At 34.7% G+C, this 9640-nt stretch overlaps 1 pseudogene; it reads right to left on the reverse strand.

Annotated features, from left to right (window-relative positions):
- Nucleotides 1-2709: 2709 nt before the first annotated feature.
- LOC138698876 (cytochrome c oxidase subunit 3-like) lies at nt 2710-5137 on the reverse strand (annotated as a pseudogene).
- Between the last annotated feature and the right edge of the window lie 4503 nt (nt 5138-9640).

A 9640-nucleotide genomic window follows, 5' to 3' on the forward strand; every position in this document is an offset into this window, starting at 1 on the left:
ATGTCACACCAAAGCAACACTCAGATATATTGATGGCCAACAATTTTCTAAAACTGGAAAAGAAGTCTCTTTCGTATTTTACGTGCTATATCAAAAGGATTCTACTCGTGCAATCATTTTGAGTTAAGGCAAATATTAGGTTCTACTGGAGTAATAATAAGGCAAAAGAGAATATTAATTTCGTTATATTAACTCAATAAGATTCTACAACAATAAGTGTGTGAAAAGAAAAGAAAAATGTTGTCATTAAGTTTCAAGGGAATAGAGAAATCATTTGATGCAGCATTACAATAGCGGTGTGGGAGGAGAGGAAAGATCCCTTGTGGCCTGGCTCTGCAAGCCACTGCAGCGAGATATGGGTTTTAAACAGAGGCAGTTTCCCTCTGCTCCCTTCACCTCTCTCCCCCTGACCAAGCAAGACACACTCTCTATGAGCTGTCCCACCCTGCTGATCCCAGGACGACTTTGAATGCAGTGTCAATTCCAATACATTCGACGCGCAAAAAGATTATGCAGAAGATAATAGTACATATTCCCGGCCAGATGAAATATAAAGCAATTTAACAATAAAAGCTGTAACAATTCTTCTAAAAATTAAAATAAATATTATTTTTATTTTCCTGTCAAAGCAGGGAGTGCTGCAGCTTCGCAGTCTTATGGACGAGCCGCCCCTGTTGAACAATGCTATTAAGTTGTGTTATTTATGTTTCAGTGTGAATTTTTACAGACTTAACTGAGACAGAATGGAGTACCAGTGCCAGACAGTGTAAATAGGAATGATTTACAACAGCTTTGCAGAAGGAATAAAAGCCACTTGAAAAGGTAAACTTTTACAACTTTCAATGAATTTCGAGTCTGGTCCTTATGTATGCATGACAATTTATTTAGCTATCCTTAATTCTCCAGGTAGGTACTGACATGTCGATAGTGCTTTTTAGTAGGTTATTTTACAACACTGTATCAACATCTCAGGTTATTTAGCGTCTGAATGAGATGAAAGTGATAATGCCGGTGAAATGAGTCCGGGGTCCAGCACCAATAGTTACCCAGCATTTGCTTATATTGGGTTGAGGGAAAACCTCGCAAAAAATCTCAAGCAGGTAACTTGCCCCAACTGGGATTCGAATCTGGGCCACCTGGTTTCGCGGCCAGACTCGCTAACCGTCACTCCACAGGTGTGGACTGATATAGTGTTCCAACAGTATTTAGTCTTAAGTACTTTAAGCGTCTGAATAAATTTAACGACTGATTCTCTCTCACTATTACTTTTTTGTGGCACTATGTCTCCATCTCTGTTCCTACAGTGTCAATGGTAGTCCAATTTCGAGACATCTTTTTATATATTGGTAGACAAAATATTTATAAATATTTTCTGACGTACTCCAACAAACAACTGAACCATGCACACTGCTTTGACTGAACTTTCACGTCCAGGTTTATCAGTTGAGCAATATGTCAATGTGAATATATCTTGTTTAATTTTAGAATTGCAACTACGTATAAAAGGCTTGGTGGAATTTCCTTACAATAACTTATGCTTCCGTGTCAAATTATCACACTCTTATATCGATCCATTGTGATTGCAGATACATACATTATGGCTGAGACTTTCTGAATAGCCTACATTCAATAATAGAGAGCATTAATCTCATGGTTGTGCTGGCAGATGGAGTTACTTGTCAACGATGTGACGCTGAAACGCGTCTTCAGGTTACTGCCCAGCGACAGTCCTGATGTATTTTATGTTTTTTTTTTATAATTGGCTAATTAATATTAACCCGGCACACTCACATTCATGCAAATTTCCAGACTCTAGACACCCAGAGAATTTGTCTTCTTCAAGAAAAATTCACCGAGAGAAGAGCCCGGGAATCGAACCCGGGACCTCCAGATATGGAAGCCAATATGCTGACCAACAGACCAGGAGGCAGTCAAGAGCATATTTTGAAAGAATAAAAATGTCCATTGTTGAGCTAACATTGTTGCTATTACTATAATAATCGTTGCAAATCAGTCTTTCAGGTATAACTCTCTGTAAAGTTGATTTGAATAATTTCGAGGGAAAAATTGTTCCGCGGCCGGGTATTGAACCCGGGACCTTTGGTTTAACGTACCAACGCTCTCCCAACTGAGCTGCCCGGGAACTCTACCACACACCGATCCAATTCTTCCCTCTATATCCACAGACCTCAAAGTGGGCTGACAACCGTCAAGCAACCAACGTTGAGTGCACACTAACTCTTGTGACTTAAATTGTGGTTTTCTGTTAACGAACAGTGACGTGCATTATGCAAATCAATCTTTCAGGTATAACTCCCTGTAAAGTTGATTTGAATAATTTCGAGGGAAAAATTTTTCCGGGGCCGGGTATCGAACCCGAGACCTTTGATTTAACGTACCAACGCTCTCCCAACTGAGCTATCCGGGAGCTACCAGGGAACTCAGTTGGGAGAGCGTTGGTACGTGAAATCAAAGGTCCCGGGTTCGATACCCGGCCCCGGAACAATTTTTCCCTCGAAATTATTATAATAATCGTTGATAATAATATAATTATGATGATAGAGTATCTTGTTAATATAATTATTGTTTATACAAACATTTTGATTGGAAGTCAAATATACTAATTATATTAGATAAATTATGTTATCTCCCTCATCAGTAAATAGAAATATATAAGAATAATCATACGACATCTACGAAGTGTCAATATCAGGCTGCTGCTTCAAACCCGAAGTGGTGATTGGGTGAAAAATGTAGTGTTAGGGTCGTAATAGGCAATGTTATTGAGAAGGTTGTTCCAGTACCTAATTACATGTAATCCGTGGAAACCTGTTGCAATAAAGAATGTAGAACCATAAACAGAATCTGCAATGGTGAAAGGAGCTTCTATATTATATGCATAAGCTTGTAGGACGGTGAACTAAATACCTAGTACAACTGTGAAGAATAGGCCTTGCAGCGCTTGACTATAATTGAAGTACGCCCCGAACAACGCTGTATAGAACATTTTCCATGTTTTACAGTAGTCACATGAAACAATATTATCATAAAAATAAACAATAATTTAATCCGTATATCAGGGAAGCAGGCACATTACAACGTCACAATACATATGAACTCTTAATCAGCTGTCTACTACTGAATGTTTTAAAATTGAAATAGTTTTATAAGGAATATCAGTGGAACAACGATGTATGTTACTCAGTGGAACAATGCTGTATGTTTTCTATTGATGAACACTTACTAAAAAGACAAAGATTTGTGATCTTATAAACATTAAAAGCAAAGAAAAGGCACAAAATAACATAATGCATATAACACTTTAAGGTTCTGCAGCATGTAAATATCGTAATTATTACTTTTTACATCTTCATTACACAATTTGTAACACTAAGCTTATATCACTTCGGAAAACGTATAACTTGACTTTCTTGTGTCAAATTTTTTATTATCTTGTTAACATGTTTCAGCCTGCTATTGGCCATCTTCAGAACTGGTTGTTGTTGGTCTTGGCGCCTTTTGTTTTTGTTTCCTGCGGGGGGTGTGTTTGTGTAGTGTAATGTGGAATCAAAGAGTGTGTGTTCTGAAATTGAGTTGTGTGTTGAGAATTTGGTTTGGATGTGTTTTGTGTGTCTGTATATTTCGTATTGTTCTAGTATGTTTAGACTCTGGCTTTATAGTTGGATGTGTAGAATTCCCATATCTATGATGATATCTCTGTAGGTGTGGTTAGCATTTGTGATGTGTTCTGCATATACGGAAGTTTTTTGTAATTTTGTTATGGCTGTGATGTGTTCTTTGTAACGTGTTTGAAATGATCTGCCTGTCTCTCCTATGTTGAAGTTGTTGCAGATGTTGCATTTGAGTTTGTATACGCCTGTGTGGTTGTATTTGTTTGTGTGTTGAGATGTTTTTGTAGAGTATTATTTGTTCTGTATGCGATGTTGTAATTTAATTTCTTGAATGAGGTTGCTATTTTGTGTTTGTTTTTGTTTTCGTATGTTAGTGTGATGTATTTTTTGTGTTCTTGTGTTTGTCTTGTATTCTTATGGTTTTTGTGATTGTTTTTATATTATGTTGTCTATTATGTTGGGGTTGTATCCGTTTTCTTGTGCTATGTATTTGATTGTGTTTAGCTCTTCTTTGTAGTCATGTTGGTTCATTGGTATGTTGGAGTAGTCTGTGTACCAATGTTCGGAATGCAGCTTGTTTGTGTTGTGTTGGATAGTTGGAACAATGGTACACAAACTACTCAATCAGGCGACCGAAAATTTTGTGTACTGCAGTAAGAATAACACTATACAGCGTTGTTCCACTCATCTTATTTGGAAGGGTTTTTCCAGGCACCTCTTTGCTTTTCGTATAGCTTTCCAGAGTCCCGTAGCGTCTTCCGTTTGATATCATTTCACTCAGACATATTAATTTTGCGTTTTCTCGACATGTTGAGACGTTTTAGATTGCTTGGTGAAACATGCATACTGCCTGCGTCCGCCACATTGTTTGCTATACATCATTGTTCCACTGAAGTAGTTCAAATATCTGACTATTACTGCCACTTGGGGATGGATATTCGACATTCCAGTGTTTTTTTTCCATGTGTAGGGTGTGCTACACATCGATGTTCCATTAAAAACTCAAAATCTTAAAAAATGTGCTATACAGCGTTGTTCGGGGGCGTACTTCAATTATTCTCTAGGGGACCATGATGTGCCCATGTTACAGTAACTCCTGATTCTAGTAGAATAGCTGTATTTAATAGTGGAATTTGTAGTGGATTAAAAGGATTAATTCCTATGGGTGGTCACAAAGATCCAATGTCAATAGTGGGAGATAAACTTCTATGGAAGAATGCTCAGAAGAATACTTCTGAAATAATAAATAGGATTGTACCTCACCGCAATCCTTTTGTTACTATTTTGGTATGTAATCCTTGATTAGTGCCTTCTCGTACAATATCTCGTCATCAATGAATTATTGTTAGTAGTATAATAGTTATACCAATTATTAATAATTCTTGATTATATTGGTGATATAATTTAATTATACCTGTTATTATTACTATTGCTCCAATAGCCCCCGTTAATGGTCATGGACTTTGATCAACCAAATGAAATGGATGGTTTGCGTGTCTTGTCATTAATTTACTTCTCTAGAATATAGGGTACTTAATACTGCAAATACATATGATTGAATAATGGCTACTGCTGATTCTAGAATTAATAATGCAATTTGGGTCATAATTAATAATCTTAATATTATATAGCTTAGGAATGGGCCTGTATTTCCTAGTAAGGTTAATAATAATTGCCCGGCAATTATATTAGCGGCTAATCGTACTGCTAGTGTTCCAGGTCGAATTATATTTCTGATTGTTTCAATGCATACTATAAATGGTATTAAAATTGGGGGAGTTCCTTGTGGTGCAAGATGTGCAAATATATGTTGGGTATTATTAATTCAACCAAATAATATAAAACTGATTCAGAGTGGTAATGCTAAAGATAATGTTAATACTATGTGGCTTGTTCTGGTGAAGATACATGGAAATAAACCTAGGAAGTTATTAAATATAATTATTGAAAATAAAGAGATGAAGATGAATGAAGCTGCTTTATGAACATATTTGTTCCAAGTAATGTTTTGAATTCTGTATGTAAATTTGTTAATAATTTATTTCATAAAATATAATGTCGTGATGGAATTAATCAGAATCTTATTGGAATAATAAATAGTCCCAATATAGTACTAATACAATTTACTGATAAATTTATTATACTTGTTGATGGATCAAATACTGAAAATAAATTACTTATCATTTTCAATTTATGATTTTTATATTAATTAATATTTTTCTATTAATGATTTAATTTGAATATATGAGAAGTAATTTATAGAATTAAATAATATAAATATAATAGAGAAGAATAAAAATAGTATTAATCATCTTAGAGATATTATTTGTGGAATAGAAAATTATTCATTTGAATAATTTTACCTTGACAAGATAATGTTATTATTTAACTAAATTTTCTCATCAGAAGTAATTGCTAAATCACAATAATTTGGTTTAAGAGACCATTACTTGCTTTCAGTCATCTGATGACTCATTTAGCTATTTTTAGGATTCAGTTAATAAAAACATTTGTTGAAATACTTTCGATTACGATAGGTACAAATCTATGGTTTGCCCCACAAATTTCAGAACATTGACCATATAATACACCAGGTCGATTAATTAAAAATCTAACTTGGTTTAGTCGACCTGGTGTAGCATCAGCTTTTACACCAAGGCTTGGAATTGTTCATGAGTGTAAAGCATCTGCTGCTGTTACGATAATCCGAATAAATGTATTTATGGGTAATACTGCTCGATTATCAACGTCTAATAGTCGAAATATATTAAGGTTCATTTCGTCTTGAGGAATTATATATGAGTCAAATTCCACTTCAATATCATTGATGTCCAATAGTTTTTAATGTAACTGCAGGTGTATTCATTTAGGCCCGATTGTATAAACCATTTAATCTTAGATCAGAGGTTAAATTGATCCTTGTTTCAGCTGAACTTGGAATTTTGTGTTGTATGAAGTCTAATCTGAGATTAATTTGTCTCAAACTAAAGTCACCTTTGACTGAAGAAATTTCTCCGATTAAGTTAGATGATCCAAGTTCAGTTACTTCTTTTCTGTTTGAAATATACGAGTGACAGATTGTGCAAATAAAATATCCATTATTATCAATTTTAATAGATATGTTAGGTACATTTATATATATTTCTTTCAATTTCTTGCCTTAATACACAAACATTTTTACATTTTATAAGGCTCTATCGTGTTCAGCAGCATCAAATAACATAACCTATAATTATAGGCCTATTGTGTTTATAACAACCATTAATTATTAATGGATATGACAGGTACATTCATAAATGTTCAATTAACTGTATTACTAAAGGAAAATTGTCGTTTTATAAAGCTTTATTATGTTTAGCAGTATCAAACACCATAACAGGATAACAACTTGGAGAACAGTCAATCTTCTCCTTATTGTCCGCCATTATTTACATAGCACAAAAAAACCAGTGTCTCCAACAGAGTGTAATACGGAAAGTCGCCAAAAAGTAAAGTCGCTAGATTTCTCATTATCAACAAAGAAGGATTAAATTGTGTCACTATGGGGTGCTAAAAAGGTCACTAAATCCCTATTTAAGCAATATAAAAGTTAAAAGAAATTGTTGTTGAAAAAGAGTTAAAGTCGCTAGATTGGCAACACTGAACAAACCTGTGTAACATGGTCCGCGCATCACGTATTTCACCTGTTTATGCGATGTTGCCAAATCCTTTTCACGTGAACTTAGATTGCATTTGAACCAAGGTAATTTGATCGCAGAAAAGTTTTATACAATAAAAGAAGTGTCTGAACTCGGTTCACTTTTCAATCTTCTATCAAAGTTGATCTTTAGTCAGGGAGTTTTATACAATTGGGCCTTAATCTATTAAGCATAATAATCGTAAGGATGGTACTGCAATAAAAACTAGATTTTATTACTGCAAGAGCAATCGTTCATGCTAATTCAATTATTTGACCTTCCAATTAGAATCGATTAATGTATTTATTAAAAACTATTGCAATTATTATGTATGATACAACTATTAAAATTATGATAATAATTATTAAGGCATGATCATGAAAATAAATTAATTGTTTTATAATAGACGATGCTCTATCTTGTAAATTTATATTGGGTCACGTTGTCATTCTTTCTAACAAAAGTTTTCAGGAATACTTCATATATGGGGCTTAAATCCATTGCACTTATGTGCCATATTAGAAGAGTATTATATTAAGAAGTCCACACCTGTGGAGTAACGGTCAGCGCGTCTGGCTGCGACACCAGGTGGCCCGGGTTCGAATCCCGGTCGGGGCAAGTTATCTGGTTGAGGTTTTTTCCGGGGTTTTCCCTCAACCCAATACGAGCAAATGCTGGGTAACTTTCGGTGCTGGACCCCGGACTCATTTCACCGGCATTATCACCTTCATATCATTCACACGCTAAATAACCTAGATGTTGATACAGCGTCGTAAAATAACCCAATAAAATAAAAAATATATATTTTAAGAATATTAACTAGTAATTGTTGGTAGTTCTGAATAGCTGTGTTCTGGAGGGGGTAAATTTTTGTAATCATTCAATTGAGTTTCTTGTTTGTGTTGGGAATAAGATCTGTCGATTAGTTCCTATACTTTCTCAAATGAAATTATAGATCCAATAGATGCTCTATAAGCATCAGGATAATCAGAATATCGCCGAGGTATACCAGCTAATCCGAGGAAGTGTTGTGGGAAGAATGTTATATTCACTCCTACAAATATGATTGCAAATTGTGCTTTTAATCATTCTGGGTTTATGGTAAACCTGTAAATAGTGGATATCATTGAATAAATCCTGCTATGATAGCAAAAACTGCTCCTATTGACAAGACATAATGGAAGTGGGCTACTACATAATAAGTGTCATGTAATACAATATCAATTGATGAATTTGCTAATACGACACCTGTTAAACCTCCAATAGTGAATAGGAATACAAATCCCAATGAGCATAAACAGGGTGCTCTATAAGATAGTTGAGATCCATATACGTGGCTAGTCAACTAAAAATCTTAATCCCTGTTGGTACTGCAATAATTATAGTAACTGATGTAAAATATGCACGTGTATCAACATCTATTCCTACGGTAAATATATGATGTGCTCATATTACAAATACTAGTAAACCAATTGTTAATATAGCAAACATTATTCCTAGATTTCCAAAAACTTCCTTTTTACCTCTTTCATGGCAAATGATATGTGAAATTATTCCAAATCCTAGTAGAATTAAAATATAAACTTCTGGGTGACCAAAAAATCAGAATAAGTGTTGATATACAAGTCCGCACTTCAGGAGAAGATCCGAGCAAAGAATGCGAGTTTTTCCCCTTTTCTTACAACCAACTCCTCAACATGGAACCGGCCGGCCAATGACTAAACCTTGTTTGACCCAGCTAGGTAATGACATCATCCCCATCCACTTGCTCCTTCAGAGGAGCATAGTCACTAGTTGACCCTCTCCTCTTACCCCGCAAGGACCATATCCCCCTCACAGGTATCATCTCGTGAAATTTGGACAGTACAATTGGATCACCTCCTCCTGCTGGATCAAAAAAAGATGTATTTATATTTCGGTCAGTTAATAGTATAGTGATTGCTCCAGCAAGTAGGCTATTGGAAATGATAAAATAATAATAATAATAATAATAATAATAATAATAATAATAATAAATAATAATAATAGTGCTGTAATGGCTACTGATCATACAAATAGGGGAATTCGTACTGGTTTTATATTAATTGTTGTAGAAGTAAAATTAACAGTCCCTAGAATTGAGGATACATCTGCTAGATGTAATGAAAAGATTGCTAAATCAACTGATGCTCCGATATGAGCAATACCTCTTGCTAATGATAAACAATTTGTCAACAATAGAAATGTTATTTCCAGGTCGACCACGAAATGAATGAACGTACTACAAGTAGAGATGAGCTTAAAGATATTTTCAACTATCTGTGACAATTCTGACAATTCTGACTATGACAT

This window comes from Periplaneta americana, chromosome 4, assembly GCF_040183065.1.
Source record: "Periplaneta americana isolate PAMFEO1 chromosome 4, P.americana_PAMFEO1_priV1, whole genome shotgun sequence".
NCBI classification, from domain to species: Eukaryota; Metazoa; Arthropoda; class Insecta; order Blattodea; family Blattidae; genus Periplaneta; species Periplaneta americana.